This window comes from Chiloscyllium plagiosum, unplaced genomic scaffold (assembly GCF_037043375.1).
Source record: "Chiloscyllium plagiosum isolate Xiang-an unplaced genomic scaffold, Cpla_swu_hap1 HiC_scaffold_8, whole genome shotgun sequence".
Classification (NCBI taxonomy): Eukaryota; Metazoa; Chordata; class Chondrichthyes; order Orectolobiformes; family Hemiscylliidae; genus Chiloscyllium; species Chiloscyllium plagiosum.
This window is the reverse complement of record NW_028270146.1, coordinates 16,584,359-16,601,814: the sequence shown is the minus strand read 5'-3', so window position 1 is coordinate 16,601,814 and position 17,456 is coordinate 16,584,359. Positions and strand designations below refer to the sequence as shown.

The 17,456-nt window shown below is 42.9% G+C and overlaps 1 protein-coding gene across 28 annotated transcripts in view; it reads left to right on the top strand.

Moving 5' to 3' along the window:
• LOC122553369 (neurexin-3) overlaps positions 1-17,456 on the top strand; it is a 2,038,938-nt gene that overhangs the window by 1,484,613 nt on the left and 536,869 nt on the right. The gene's annotated exons all lie outside the window — the stretch shown is intronic.

The window sequence follows — 17,456 nt, the reverse complement described above, 5'->3', positions numbered from 1 at the left end:
TCTTGGAGTCATAGAGATGTACAGCACGGAAACAGAGCCTTCAGTCCAATCCGTCCATGCCAAGCAGACATCCCAACCCAATCTAGTCCCACCTGCCAGCACACGGCCCATATCCCTCAAAACCCTTCCTATTCATATACCCATCCAAATGCCTCTTAAATGTTGCAATTGTACCAGCCTCCATCACTTCCTCTGGCAGCTCATTCCATACACGTACCACTCTCTGCGTGAAAATGTTGCCCCTTGGGTCTCTTTTATATCTTTCCCCTCTCACCCTAAACCTATGCCCTCTAGTTCTGGACTCCCCGACTCCAGAGGAAAGACTTTGTCTATTTATCCTATCCATGCCCCTCATAATTTTGTAAACCTCTATAAGGTCACCCCTCTGCCTCCGACTCTCCAGGGAAAACAGCCCCAGCCTGTTCAGCCTCTCCCTGTAGCTCAAATCCTCCACCCCTGGCAACATCCTTGTAAATCTTTTCTGAACCCTTTCAAATTTCACAACATCTTTCCGATAGGAAGGAGACCTGAACTGCACACAATATTCCAACAGTGGCCTAACCAATGTCCTGTACAGCCGCAACATGACCTCCCAACTCCAGTACTCAATACTCTGACCAATAAAGGAAAGCATACCAAATGCCTTCTTCACTATCCTATCTACCTGCGATTCCACTTTCAAGGAGCTATGAACCTGCACTCTAAGGTCTCTTTGTTCAGCAACACTCCCTAGGACCTTACCATTAAGTGTATAAGTCCTGCTAAGATTTGCTTTCCCAAAATGCAGCACCTCGCATTTATCTGAATTAAACTCCAACTGTCACTTCTCAGCCCATTGGCCTATCTGATCAAGATCCTGTTGTAATCTGAGGTAACCCTCTTCGCTGTCCACTATACCTCCAATTTTGGTGTCATCTGCAAACTTACTCACTGTACCTCTTATGCTCGCATCCAAATCATTTATGTAAATGACAAATAGCAGTGGGCCCAGCACTGATCCTGTAGCACTCCACTGGTCACAGGCCTCCAGTCTGAAAAACAACCCTCCACCACTACCCTCTGTCTTCTACCTTTGAGCAAGTTCTGTATCCAAATGGCTAGTTCTCCCTGTATTCCATGAGATCTAACCTTGCTAATCAGTCTCCCATGGGGAACCTTGTCGAACGCCTTACTGAAGTCCATATAGATCACATCTACTGCTCTACCCTCATCAATCTTCTTTGTTACTTCTTCAAAAAACTCAATCAAGTTTGTGAGACATGATTTCCCACGCACAAAGCCATGTTGACTATCCCGAATCAGTCCTTGCCTTTCCAAATATATGTACATCCTGTCCCTCAGGATTCCCTCCAACAACTTGCCCACCACCGAGGTCAGGCTCACCGGTCTATAGTTCCCTGGCTTGTCTTTACTGCAGCTTCTTAAACAGTGGCACCACGTTTGCCAAACTCCAGTCTTCCGGCACCTCACCTGTGACTATCGATGATACAAATATCTCAGCAAGAGGCCCAACAATCACTTCTCTAGCTTCCCACAGAGTTCTCAGGTACACCTGATCAGGTCCTGGGGATTTATCCACTTTTAACCATTTCACGACATCCAACACTTCCTCCTCTGTAATCTGGACATTTTGCAAGATGTCACCATCTATTTCCCTACAGTCTATATTTTCCATATCTTTTTCCACAGTAAATACTGATGCAAAATATTCACTTAGTATCTCCCCCATTTTCTGTTTGAAAAGTCTCAGAGAATTACCCACGGATTAATTCTGTCGCATGTACTCCACACAAGTGCCAGGCAATGACCATCTCCAACAAGAGAAATTCTAACCACCTTCTCATGACTCTCAATGGCATTACTGTTGGTGGGTGTCCCACAATCAGAGCCTTGAGGACCACAAACTGAACCAGCCCTTTCACTACAGTGGGCGCAAGAACAATTCAGGGATTAGGAATCCTGCAACTCCCCATCCACCCTCCACAAGGCACAAATCACGAGTCTGATAAGATACTGCCCACTTGTCTGCTCCAACAACACTTAAGCAACTCCTTACCATTCCTGACCCCCTGCCTTTACTATTCACAGCTGACACACAGTAGAGCTGTGAGTACCATCTACAAGGTGTACCCCATCATGGTTCAGTCTCTCCAGCTGCAATGATGGGATGAGAGCCCATTCCCCAAAGCTTGCTCTCTCGTTCTCTCTCACCCTTTTTTTGTGAGTTTACATGTTTCTACATGCATATGTAGGTGGTGTATCTCTGTGTGTTGACTGAAGAGGGGAATGTGACTTTGAATGTCATTTATCTGCCAGTAGCTGTGGTAGCAATGGGATCTTTGCCTGAATTAAATGGCGTGTGAGATGGAGTTGGGCCGTGCTACAATAAGTGGGCATTGCTTGGATTAGGCCGAATGTGCAGTGGGTTAAGAAGTCCATAGTGATGTTGCCCAGTATTTGCAAAGAACCTGTATTTAACATGTCAAGAAAACATCTTAAATGCTCCAGTGGAGGTAGTGAGCAGAAGTATCCTTCACAAAAGTCAGCTAAAATGTTTTTTTTTTAGAAATTAATTCATTCGTGGGCATCACTGGCTAGACCAATATTTATAGTCCATCCCTAATTGCCTAGAGGGCAGTTAAGAGTCAACTGCATTGCTGTCAGTCTGGAGGCCAGACCAGGCAGTTACCTTCCCCAAAGGACATTAGAGGACCAGATGGGATTTTTTCCTGACAATCAACTCATGGTCATCAATAGACTCTCAACTCCAGATATATATTGAATTCAAATGTTACCATCTGCAGGATTTGAACCCAGGCCCACCAGGGTCTCAGGATTGATAGTCCAGTGATAATACCATTCGGCCATCACCTCCTGTTTTGGTGTCCTCTAATGGCCAGAGTAGAGGTAGCAACTGTTCCCTGTTTTGTTAACCTGAAGGTAGGCATGCTTACTTAATGCATGAAGATACCATTCTTATTTCTCTTGCTGTTGGCTGTGGAAAACAATCATTATTCAGCAGTGACATCCTGATGTCTTGAGGTTCCAGCATTTTGAACACTGATAGGAGTGATTTCTACTTTTCAGACCTTATGGGATTTTTATGTAGTCGTTTTCTCTGAACAACACAATGAAGCCCTTCATTAGGTTTGTAATTTTGCCCTCTGAGGCAGTTAAAAGTAATGTTATCATTATGATCACAGGCATATCCAGAACTGATATTACAATTTCTTCAGCGTCAAGGCTGTTCGGTCCCAGTTGGGTTCCCTTGGCAGAAAGGAGATTAGGTACCTTTGCACTCTGAGGTGCTTGTTACATCAGCTGTGACACCACAAGTACGTTAGAGAAATGTAATGTTTCTCATAGATCAGTATTGTGTCCTTCAAAACAAAGCACCATGAACTCAAGAAAAACAAATTGAATGATCAACTACAGAAGTGTTTAAGCTTAGTGCGCTCAACTGAACAATGACAAGCATTTTCTCCATGTTTCAATCTGAGATTTAGCTCCATAAACATATACACAGTCTTTCTGCTTTAATGTACCATTCATAGCATTCTCCAACTCCCCAGTGGTGGCCATGCCTTCTATACTCTGTGATTAAGAGTCTAAGGAGATTGGGTCTATATATCTCTGGAGTTCAGAAGATTTTCTTGAAGAATGCAAACTTTGTACATGGTTTAACAGGGTGAATGCAGAATTGTCTTTTCCACAGGCTGGAATTGTAAAACCAAAGGACGCAGCCTCATGGGAAGAGGCAGAGTCAAAATGTGTGGCTCTGGAAAAGCACAGCATGTCAGGCACATCGGAGTCAACATTTCAGGCAGGACTGGTTCAGGGCTTATACCTGAAACGTTGACTCTCCTGCTCCTTGGATGCTGCCTGACCTACTGTGCTTTTCCAATGCCACTGACTCTGACTCTCCAGCATCTGCAGTCCTTGCTTTCTTATGGTAAGGGGCTGGCCTTTTGAGACTGAGCTATGGAATTTGAATTTGAATCCCTTCTCTCAGGAGATGGTAAATATTGGGAATTTTGTCCCCAGAGAACTCTGGAGGTTTAGTCATTGACTACGTTCAAGACCTAGATCGATAGATTTAGTCATAGAGTCATAAGTCCAAACAGTCTACGCCGAACATAATTCCCAAAATAAACCTTTCCTATTTTGTACTTAGACAAGTGTCTTTTAAACATTGTAACTGTACCCACATGCATCAACTCCTAAGGAGGTTTATTCCACATGTGAACCATCCTCTGTGTAAAAAATGAAAATTGCCCCTCATGTCTTTAAATCTCTCCCCTCTCGCTTTAAAAATATGCCCCGTAGTCTTGAAATCCCACATCCGAGGGAGAAGACACCTGCCATTAACCCTATAATTTCTTAAAATTGTAGAGATCAAAAGGATATGGGGATAGTATGGGTAAATACCAATGAGGATGAAGAACAGCCTTGACTTGGTTGAATGATGGAGCAGGCTCAATGGGCTTAACCTCCTCCTGCCCTTGTTTCTTATGTTCCTATGAAACCTCCTGAACTCACTCTTTTCCTTCAAACTACTGCTAAAATGTAGTGCTAAAAGACTACTTTTTGACTACTCGCTCCTGTGAAGCACCTTAGGCTGTTGCGGTGGATGTCAGATGAAATGTTTGCAAAGCTAACTAGTGATTCTGTTCGACGCGAGGAAAAATCAATGCACCAACTTCTTTGCTGTTGATTGAACGAAACCTGAATATTGCTGACAAGTGAAATACTTTGCCAAAGCTTTTTGCCTTTCACTTATCAGGACAAATGAAAGAATACCATGCTTTAAATGATCACAGGATTTCACACTATAGCTGGAAAGGGCGCTGATTGGTTGGCAAGTGAACACGAAAGGACTGAGGTGTTGTTAGGGGAGGACCGACTCTAAACTCCCTCAGCCTCTGATTAATCTTATAAAGGTGCAAGGCTTGAACAGATTCCTTTTGTTTGCTGAGGACAGGAGTTCCCTGTTTCTTTCTCTGTGGCAGTGCCCCACAGGTGACACGGTAGCTCAGTGGTTAGCACTGCTGCCTCACAGTACCAGAGACCTGGTTTGACTCCATCATTGGGCGATTGTCTGTGTGGAGTTTGCACGTTCTCCTCATGTCTGCATAGGTCTCCTCTGGTTCTCCGGTTTCCTCCCACAGACCAAAGATGTGCAGGTTAGGTAGATCGGCCATGCTAAATTGCTGATAGTGCTCAGGCAAGATGGATTAGCCATGGGAATGCAGGGTTACAGTGACAATAGGGGCATGGGTCTGTGTGGGATGCTTTTTGGAAGGTCAGTGTGGACTTGATGGCCCAAATAACCTGCTTGCATACTTTAGACATGATCCTATTCTGTGATCTAAATGCACTCATCTTGACAACCAGTCAGCAGCGCTTCCTTCTGTAGAATACATTATTGTGACTGTGTGAACTTGGGCACTCTGGTATTTGTCCTGGCTCTGCTAAGTGTAAGGTGCAAATCATGCTACTTTTATTCAGCAACTTTTTTTTTACTTTTTCTTCCCCTTCATGCAAGATCAATGGGCCAATCTGCTCCAGCTTTCTTGTACAAGTTCCTGTTAGTGGAACAAAGGATGTGGCGATATATACAGCAGTTCACCATCACTCGTTTTGCCTGTAGCAGAAGGTCAAAGTTTTTCCCTATCAACAGCACCTTTTTTTCAAAAGTCTGTGAAAAGGTCTACTGAGGTAGATGTTACTGTTTTGCCTTTTCTGATTTAAAACCACTGCAAAGACGAAGCACTAAGTGACGATTTAATCTTCTCTTTATAAACATCTTTACCTTGGAAAATTTGTATTTCCAAAGATGATTGACTAGTATGTTCTTTATCAACATTTTAATCTCGTTATAGTGTATAAATTAGATTCCCAGAAGAGTTTTAAGTCCTAATGGATTCTGTGAAAATAGATAAAAGTAAAATACATTGCCCTTTAGAATTATTTGGCATTTATTTTGCTAATGCATACAGATCTGAGCTTAATGTCTTGAGTAGGTCTTGTTCCGTGATTTCTCCTGTTCAGAATGCGCCCATTTATTTAGCAATGCCCCTCGTTTCTGTACTGACCCCAAACTAGTCACATGTGCAGACCCACACCTTAAAAAAAATGCTTCGAGCAATACTCCAGCCTCTTACAAAAGTCTAAGTCGCTTCATTTACTGTTTGGCAGCCATGCCTTCAACTGCCAGGACCCAAAGCTGGAGAAATTCTCTCCCCAAACATCTCTGGTTCCTGTAAGATTCATCTTAAAGGCCACCCCTTTGACCGACCTTTTTATCATCCAACCAAGCGTGTGGGCTGAGTGTCAGTTTCCTTTTTTGACAACTCTTTTTGGAATCACCTTGGGACAATTTCAAATATTAAATCCATTGGATAAATGCCAAGTTGTTATGGAGTCATACAGCACAGAAACAGGGAGGAAATGAGGACTGCAGATGGTGGAGATCAGAGTCGAGAGTGTGGTGCTGGAAAAGCACAGCCGGTCAGGCAGAATCAATATTTCAGGCATAAGCCCTTCATCAGGAATGAGGCTCGTGGGCCGGTGGGGGCTGAGAGATAAGTGGGAGGGTGTGTGGGGCTGGGGGGAAGGTAGCTGGGAATATGATAGGTAGATGACGATGAGGGAGAAGGTGATAGGTCGAAGAGGAGGGTGGAATGGATAAATGGAAAAGGTGATAGACAGGTCAGGAGGGCGGCGCCGTGTTGGAGGCTTGGGACTGGGATAATGTGGGGGATGGGGAAATGAGGAATTTGGTGATATCCGCATTGAACCCATGTGGTTGCAGGGTCCCAAAGCGGAATATGAAGTGTTCTTCCTCCAGGTGTTGGCTGGTAAGAAACAGACCCTTCGGTCCAATCAGTACAAGTCGACCATAATTCCAAACTATACTAATCCCTCTTGCCTGCACTTGGCCCATCTTCCTCGAAATATTTCTTATTCATGTACTTATCCAAATTTTTTTTAAATGTTGTAACTGTACCTGCGTCCACCACTTCCTCTGGAAGGTCATTCCACACATGAGCCACTCTGTGTTAAAAAAAAATTGTCCCCCAAGTCTTTTTAAAATTTTTCTCCTCTCATCTTAAAAATATGCCCCCCGTCTTGAAATTCCCCACCCTAGGAAAATGACACCTGCCATTCCCCTCATCATTGTACAAACCTCAGTAAGGTTATCCCTCAACCTCCTATGCTTCAGTGGAAAGGTTCTCAGCCTATCCAGCCTCTCCTTATAACTCAAATCCCCAGACCTGGCAACATCCTGGTAAACCTCTTCTGAACCCCCTACAGTTTAATAATATCCTTCCTATAACATGGCGGCACGGTGGCTCAGTGGTTAGCACCGCAGCCTCACAGCGCCAGGGATCGTAAGTTTGATTCCACCCTCGGGCGACTGTGTGGAGTTTGTATATTCTCCCCGTGTCTGCAGGGGTTTCCTCTGGGTGCTCCGGTTTCCTCCTACAGTCCAAAGATGTGCAGGTTAGGTGAATTGGCCGTGCTAAGTTGCCCATGGTGTTAGGTGCGTTAGTCAGGGGTAAATGTAGACTAATAGAGTAGGGGGATGGGTCTGGGTGGGTTGCTGTTTGGAGGGTCGGTGTGGGTTTGTTGGGCCGAAGGGCCTGTTTCCATACTGGAGTGAATCTAATCTAAACAGGGTGACCAGAACTGGAGGCAGTATTCCAGAAGAGGTCCTGTACAATGTCAACATAACTTCCCATTTTTGCCATTGCTGTTGGCATATATGCAAGCTCGTTTTTGTGTGTAAGTGACATTCCTCAGTACATTCTCCCACCAGAGACAATAAACCAATTTGAAATAAGCAGGTCAACACCCTTGTGCAATAAACAGATGGATCAAGGGCTGCCCCATCAACACATTTATGTCTTAATATTGCAACCTATCTTTTCTGGGATTGTGCTCCCCATTTAACTTGAGTGAATCATTTGTAGGGCAGCTTCACTTTGTATGTGTTCATGCCCCAGAACTCAGCTTGAATACAACACTCGACTTTGTAGCCTCCCTGGTCTTTGATGCAAAGTCTTTCAGCCAAGGAAGTAATTATATTACATCGGTACTTATTCCATAGATGGTTCAGGATTTCCCTGGGGGGAGGTAAGGCTTAATTAATGCAACTGATTATTACAGACCTCTTAATGTTACCTTCAGAGCCTTATTTTATCTTTAAATGGGTTGGATTACATCAGGCCCTCTGTCACATATGCAGAAAATAATTTAATGCTTTCCTTTAAAGGATGAGTGTCTGGAGGTCACTGTAGGGGAGTAGAAATGGATTATGTTTTAAAAACTAATGGCTCATCAGGTCTATGGTGTTTATAAAAACCAAGAGGCTTTCAGCACTGGGCTGAACTATGCTGTTTTCCATGGAACGTCAGAGGCTGAGGGGTGACTTTAGAGAGGTTTACAAATTATGAGGTGCATGGATAGGGTAAATAGGCAAAGTCTTTTTCCTGGGATCAGGGAGTCCAGAACTAGAGGGCATAGGTTTAGGGTGAGGGGGGAATGATATAAAAGAGACCTACGGGGCAACTTTTTCACAAAGAGGGTGGTACATGTATGGAATGAGCTGCCAGATGATGTGGTGGAGGCTGGTACAATTGCAACATTTAAGAGGCATTTGGATGGGTATATGAATAGGAAGGGTTTGGAGGGATATGGGCCGGGTGCTGGCAGATTGGGTTGGGATATCTGGTCGGCATGGACAGGTTGGACTGAAGGGTCTGTTTCCATGCTGTACATCACTATGACTCTATGACTCTATACTTGATTGGTTACAATGCTGTGATGGAATTCTTACAATTGACTGAACTTCCCTCGCACTTTTGGGAGAGAGGAAAGGATGAATTTCTCATTCCAAGTGCTCCTTTAATATTTTCAACGTACTAAACCGAACACCACATGTTATATATGCAAGGAATGGAGGGATATGGACCAAGGGCAGGCAGACGGGATTAGTTGAATTTGGCGTCTTGTTCAATACAAGATTGTAGGCCAAAGGGCCCATTCCAGTGTTGTACTGCTCTATGTTCTATCAGTATTGCAGAGTGTTCATGACTGTACTCAGTTTACATTGTACAAAGGGTCATAGGACCTGAAATGGTGACTCTGCTTTCCATCCACAGAATGCTACCAGATCTGCTGAGTTTCTCCAGCAGTTTCTGTTTTAGTTTCAGATTCCCCGGGTTGTATGCATGCTCTTCTCCAAATACCTAATCCTCTCAGAGAAATTTCCAGGGCTGTGCTCAAAGGGCAGGGCAGAAGGAAAATCCAGCTTTCAAACAAACGCTGATAAATGGGAATGAACGTACTGGTGTTACAGGACCTCCATGTTGAAATGTATAAGACTGATTGAACCAGTTTATCTCAAACACAACTTCTACAGGTTTTCCTTCTGATAGCTGCATTGCTTGTTCAAACAGCTAGCAGATCACTGATTGACTGAATGGCCTTCATCAGTGCTGTCAGAGTATGGTTTTATCATCCTGGTGGAAGGAAGCACCTACTGTTAAATGTAACCAAGTCGGTCTTATTTATAACTCGTCCAGGACACAAAGAGCCTACAGGGCAGAGGCTGATGTGTGTAATCATTATGATACCATCTCCAGTTATTACTGGACAAGTCAGATCCTAGATGGAAATCTGGTTTGGTAGATCATATTTCTACTTTCTCTGTTGGTTCCTTCACGAAGACACAAGCACACGATCCTGCAGACGAGGGTTTAACAACAAGACAGAAGTTTGATACGCAAGAGAAATGAAGATTAAAATAGAATAAACAAAACTATTTACAATAGCATGTCTGAAGGATTTGAAACATGTGGAGGAGCCCGTGTTGGACTGGGGTGGACAAAGTCAGAAGTCACACGATACCAGGTTATAGTCCAACAGGTTTCATTTAAATCACAAGCATTTGGAGCGCTGCTCTTAAAGCTTGTGATTTCAGATGAACTTGTTGGACTATAATCTAGTGTCGTGTGAATTTTGATTGTGAAAAATACAGTAACCTACAATCCTATTAGTGTAATAGAGATGGACAGTGCGGAAACAGACCCTTCGGTCCAATTTGTCCATGCCTACTAGATATCCCGACCTAATCTAGTCCCATTTTCCAGCACTTGGCCCATATCCCTCTATGGGGTAAAAACAATGACTGCAGATGCTGGAAACCAGATTCTGGATTAGTGGTGCTGGAAGAGCACAGCAGTTCAGGCAGCATCCGAGGCGCAGTAAAATCGACGTTTCGGGCAAAAGCCCTTCCTGATGAAGGGCTTTTGCCCGAACGTCGATTTCGAAGCTCCTTGGATGCTGCCTGAACTGCTATGCTCTTCCAGCACCACTAATCCAGAACCATATCCCTCTATACCCATCCAGATGCCTTTTAAATGTTACAATTGTACCAGCCTCCTCCACTTCCTCTGGCATTAATCCCAACAGCTTTCTGTTCTCAAACATTAGATTAGATTAGATTAGATTAGATTACAGTGTGGAAACAGGCCCTTCGGCCCAACAAGTCCACACCGACCCACCGAAGCGAAACCCACCCATACCCATACATTTACCCCTTACCTAACACTACGGACAATTTAGCATGGCCAATTCACCTGACCTGCACATCTTTGGACTGTGGGAGGAAACCGGAGCACCCGGAGGAAACCCATGCAGACACGGGGAGAACGTGCAAACTCCACACAGTCAGTCGCCTGAGTCGGGAATTGAACCCGGGTCTCAGGCGCTGTGAGGCAGCAGTGCTAACCACTGTGCCACTGTGCTGCCCACATTAGGGAGAGTTTCCATTCTCTATCAGGCGTAGGGTTTGACTTATCTGTGACTTTACTTTCCTAGTATTGAAAACCTGATTACCCATTGTTTGATTTGTCATAGAATCCCTACAGCACAGAAAGTGGCCATTTGGCCTATCAAGCCTGCACGAACCCTCCAAAGAGCATCCCATTCAGACTCAACCGTTCAGACTCAACCGATCCCCATAACCCCGCATTTCCCATGGCTAATCCACCTAATCTGCACATCTTTGAACTATGGGAGGAAACCAGAGCACCTGGAGGAAACCCATCAGACATGAGGAGAATGTGCAAACTTCACACTGTCACCCAAGGCTAGAATCAAACCCATGCCCCTGATGCTGTAAAGCAGCAGTCCTAACCACTGTGCCACCCCAAATCTCAGTTGGAAGCCAGCAGGTATAGTCAGTATGGGTATTGAACCCTTGACCTTGGTGTTATTAGCTCTACCATCTGAGCTAACTGATAGGCAGACCATATAAAGTGCTTATACCTTCTCAGCTTCAAATAAGCCCTTCAGGGTTAAAACCAAACATGTCTGGTATGGAACTTTAAAACCAAACTCATTACATTAAGGTAACCTATTTCTTAGCAGTTCTAAACCATCTCCATTTCTCAGGCACAACTATTTTGCAAATCCACTGGTACCCAAGACTTCTCTAAAATTGTTGAGTTGAAACCTAAAAAGCTTATTTCGGGTTAGGGGTGTTTCCTGTAATCAAAGATTTTTTTAAAAATGACCTGATAAACTAAAAGCTTAACACACAACAGTTCACTCTGTTTGCTCATATAAACTCTCCCAATGAAAACAGAGCCCCATTGCATGGAAATCTGGCTGATACTTGTTTTAAAAGAAATCACCATGACTACAGAACAATTTACAGGTTAACCAGTAAACCCATTCATACAGACCAAGCCCATATGCCACTCGCTCAAATCCAAATTCTAAAATAACTTACATTAAAATATGCGTAAATCACTCCACTTTACATCAAAAATATAATGTTTTCATCAAACTATGGATGCTGGAAATCTGAAACAAAAACAGAAATTGCAAAAGAAACTCAGCAGGTCTGGCAGCAAGCATGGAGAGAAAGCAGAGTTAATGCTTCAGTTCCAGTGACCCTTTTGTCATAAATATCATGGATATAATTTTTTTGCCATAAATATAATGGATTTAAAAAAATTCACTCATGGGATGAGAATGTCACTGGCTAAGCTAACATTTATTGGCCATCCATAATTGCCTAGAGTCTACTAAATTCGGTATAATGAAGCAAGTTCTTTCAGCGATAAGTTGCCGATACTGAATCTGGGTTACACTTTTCCGGCAGGCCATATGGTATTGAAATTCTTCCATGCGCTACATTTAATGCCCTGTTTCACATGTTTGCATCGATTTCCTGCTGGTGTCATTTTGGTGGAGTCACGAACCCATTTCAAAAGAAATGGGTTAATGACTTTCTAAAACAGTAAACACAGGTGCTTCATGCAAATGTGTTCAACACTAGGTGGCTAATGTTACAGTAAAGGGAATATAACCTCTCATTCTCTTCTGATAGAGCATTTTATAATGTTCTTGTGAAGCATGCTTAACACCAATGGATCAAGACACTGGCATCAGCAGGTCTGCATTAATAAATGTGATATTTTAAGTAAATGGCAGCTTTTTGACATAATTAAATAGACAGGAAATCTAAACTTTAATATCTTTTGTTTTAATTTACATTTATCGACAATTATAATTAGTGGAAAAAATCTCACAGGAGTTACGATTGGCTAATTCTCATATGTATGCATTTATACAAAATTAATGTTTCAGAATAAATTTGTATTTGCTTAAGAAAAGTGCCAAGACAGTTTTGTTTCATTTCTTTGCTCTTATAAGACCATGGAGTAATGTGTATCAGTTTTTAAGGTTATCAACACTCTATTGCTATGTCGCAATTATATCTATTCCCATATCACTCTTGTGCTTCTGGCCTTGATGTAGTTCTTGGTCAAGCAACACCTACAGTTTAAATTTTTCCTCCTGATTTCAGCCTCTCCACAGTGATGGCTCTCCCTATCTCTGTAATCGTATCCAACATCCCCGCGATATCTGTGCTCCTCTAACTCTGGCCTCTGATGCATTCTCCATTTTAATCCCTGCATGTTGGTGGCAATGTCTATCAGCTCTAAGCTCTGGAGTACCCTCCCTACATCTCTCCACCTCACTTTTCTGCTTTAAGAGTCTCCTTGAAACTTACATCTTTGACCAAGCTTTCATGTGTTTCATTACATGGCCTAGAGTCTTTGTTTTATAATGTTCTTGTGAAGCATTTTAGGGCATTTCATTGCATTGAAGGTGCCATATAAATGTAAACTGATATTCTTTCATTTCCCAGTCTAATAGATAACCCAGAACCCATTCTTCCTCCTCCCCCCACCCCACACCCCCGCCACTCCTATTTTCTTGAAACCTTATTTCATTAACAACTCTGATATTGTCAGACCCAAGGCACCTACAGCCTAGAAGGACAAATGGAATAATCATATGGGAACCCCACTTCTTAAAAGTTCTCCCTCCATCCTGATTGGGGAAGAGCGCTCCAAACCTCTCCCACCCTTTTGGTGCAGAGGTACTTCCTAACAACTCTCCTGAGTATTCTGGCTCTATTTATTTGACAATGCCACGTCATATCAGGGTTTGTGTTCCACTCAAGCCTCTTACGATCTTTCCTTATCCAGATTTATAGTGTGGCACGTTATAGAAGTGATGTGAATACATTGAGTATAGGAGTTGGGACGTTACATTGCAGTTGTATAAGTCATTGGTGAGGCCGTACTTGGAGTATTGTGTGCAGGTTTGGACACCCTGTTATAAGAAAGTTAAAGTCACACTGGAAAGGGTGCAAAGAAGATTTACGCGGATGTTGCCGGGACTTGTAGATCTGGGTTATAGGGAGAGGTTGGCCAGGATAGGACTTTATTCCTTGGAATGTAAGAGAATGAGGGGTGGCCTTATTTAGGTTTATAAAATCATGAAGGGCATAGATAGGATGATAACATTTCGTCTTTTTCCCAGGGATGGGGAATTGAAAATCAGACACATAGGTTTACGGTGAGTGTGGAAAGATTTAAGAAAGACCTGAAAGGCAACTTTTTCATGCAGAGAGTGGTGCATTTATGGAATGGACTGCCAGAGAAAGTGGTTGAGGTAGGTACGTTAGCAACATTTAAAAGATGTTTGGATAGATACATGGACAGGAAGGGTTTAGAGAGATATGGACCAAGTGCGGGCAATTGGAACGAGCTTAGTGGGCACCACAGTCAGCATGGACCAAGTGCGGGCCGAAGAGCCTGTTTCCATGTTGTATTACTCTATGACTCTATTAGAGAGAGTGCAGAGGTGGTTTATGAGAATGGTTCCAGGGATGAGGAACTTCAGTGATGAGAATATATTAGAGAAGTTAGGACTGTTGTCTTTGGAGACAAGAAGTCTGAGAGGAGATCTGATAGAGGTTTTCAAAACCATGAGTGGGCCTGATAGGGTAGATCCAGAGAAACTGTTCCTGCTCATAAAAGAAACAAGAATGAGAGGGAATTGATAGAAAGAGATATGCAAGGGAGATGTGAAGAAATTCCTTTCCACTCAGCAAGTGGTCAGGCCTGGAATGCACTACGTGGAAATGTGGTGGAGGCAAGTTCTTTAGGGATTGGCACTAGGCAATGATGTTAATTTAATGAGCTTCGAGCAGTCAAGATGGGCCAAATGTAATGATTCTGTGATTCTGTAAATCAATTGGAATAATCCATTGTCTTTTGCCTCAAATGCATGTCCAGCCTTTCCCTTAAATGGAGTCACAGAGTCATACAGTACGGAAATAGATCTTTTATTTCAACCAGTCTTAACATGGCTTTGTGCATGTGGAATCATGTTTCATGAACTTCATTGAGTTTTTTGAAGAAGTAACAAAGAGGATTGATGAGGGCAGAGCGGTAGATGTTATCTATATGGACTTCAGCAAGGCATTCAACAAGGTTCCCCATGGGAGACTGGTTAGCAAGGTTTGATCTCATGGAATACAGGGAGAACTAGCCATATGGAAGCAGAACTGGCTCAAAGGTAGAAGACAGAGGGTGGTGGTGGAGAGTTGTTTTTCATACTGGAGGCCTGTGACCAGTGGAGTGCCACAAGGATCGGTGCTGGGTCCACTACTTTTCATCATTTATATAAATGATTTGGATGCGAGCATAAGAGGTATACTTAGTAAGTTTGCAGATGACACCAAAATTGGAGGTGTAGTGGACAGTGAAGAAGGTTACCTCAGATTACAGCAGGATCTTGATCAGATGGGCCAATGGGCTGAGAAGTGGCAAAATTCTTAAAACACAGAAAATGATCGTGTAAAAGTTCCTTGTGAGTCAGTGGGCCTCCCCTCTGAATAGGTAAACAACAAAATGGTGAGCTGGCATTTCTCCTCCATGCCCACTATGTGCAATTTTAAGCTTATTTTCATTAACGCCATTCCTCTGCCCCATGTATGCCTGCCAAGTGACAGCTCTGCATTTAACTGGAGCTAGATAAAAGGCAGAGGATGATGATTCAAGTGGAGTTTTATTTTTAAAAAAAGTTATTACGAGATACTTCTACATCAATTATATCAAAATTAATTAACAGATCAATTTTTTTGTTTTGCCTTGACAGAAATTAAACGTACTTTATCAAAATTGAACCCAATAAAGTCTGTTTTTTAAAGTAAGTATCATTAAAATCACATTCTGAGAAATTGGACATTTAAAAATATTGAGCGATATCTATCTGTGGGTTCAATTAAATTTTAAAAGATTTTTTTGAGCGGGCTATTTATAGGGAGTAGTTAGTGGGAAGGGAATGAGAGAAAGGGAAGAAAAAAAAAATCAGTGCTTTCATTTTGCAACTATGTTGCTATTCATTCAAATTCATAAACCTTCTTTTATATGCATCAGATATTAGACACCAAGACATCCCCACGAAGCTCTCTCTGGGACTATTCTCAATATACTGTGCTGTATTTTAATCATTTTGACAGCCCTCATTAGCAGGTTCTTCAATAGCACAGCACATATTGCAAAGACTCGAGCACTTTCATCATTGTACAGCTGAAATGGTGGCCTGGTTATAATCAACTGCACATCACTTACCAGAACACTGCAGAGAAGCAGAGAACACAATGCAGCCAGCTCATTTACGTGTGGAATGGGATTACTCCCTCTTTAATCTCTGGACAATGCACTTTTAGACCAATCAGTGGCTCTACACAATGCACCTACTTCTGCAAAAGTTGCATTTATTACCTCTTCATTATTTCCAGAAGAAGGTTTTGTGGTAATTATATATTCATATAAAGCAGTGGTATATGGCTTGCTTGTTTGATCCAGAGAATGTGTGAGTGTAAGTTGTACCTCACGCTGTTGCACCTTCCAAACCCATGATCATGATCATCTAGAAGGACAAGGGCAGCAGATACAAGGGAACACCATCACCTGCAAGTTCCCCTCCAAGCCAATCACCATCCTGACTGGAAAATATATCGCTATTTCTTCACTGTCACAGGGTCAAAATCCTGGAATTTCCTCCCTAAGGGCATTGTGGGTCTATCTATAGCACATATAACGGTTCAAGAAGGCAGCTCACCACCACCTTTTCAAGGACAATGAGGGATGGGCAATAAATGCTGGTCCAGCCAGCATTGCCCACTTCCCAGGAATGAACAGAACAATAGGTTGGCATGGACACGAATGGTTCAGTTGGGACACCCAATTTAAACCACATTCCCATTTCCATCTCCACTGTGTTTGCATCTGAACTATCCCTAGCCCATTACTGGAGATTAATGGGATGTTACTTGAGGCAAGTTCCTTGTTCTTCGAAAATTGTATCTCATTCTGGAGGCAGCAAGATCCAGTGTTGCCATCGGGGAGTGTAACTTTTCTCAAATTACCACCCTTTGTTCATCCATTTCCTCCATAGTTCTTTGCCAAAGGGCAGGTCCTCCAGCAAGGGTGGGGCAATGAGGTACCAATCTGCCTGTTGGTACCAACTGTCACAACAGCAACGTTTGGCTTCACCAATTTGACTGATGTCTCTCACAAACACTGTTGTAGATGGAGGTTTAGTTTTGTTCATGGGATGTGGGTCTCATTGACTGGTCCAGCATTTATTGCCAGAAAGCATTAAGAGACACCACATGTTGTTATTGTTGTGGGTCAGAAGTTGCATGTAGATCAGACCAGGGCATTAGTGACCTAGATGGCTTTTGTTTCCCCTGTCAATGTTTTCATTGGACTCTTAGTTCCAAGCTTGTTATTGAGTTCAAATTTCACCATCTATTATGGCAGGATTTGAACCCAGAATGTTACCTGGGTCTCCGGATTAATGGTCTAGCGTTAATGCCACTAGACCGTCACATCTTCTATTAGGGACTCGACTCGAATTGTTGAGGTGTAGCTGCACCAGCTCCCAGTTCTAATCACAATACCTGACCAAATGTAGTTGCAGTCAATGCTCTCATGCGGTGAACCTTCTTGTTATTTAAGGACAGTACCTCTTCGGTACTCTACGGTAGTGTATCCTGTACCACTGATGGT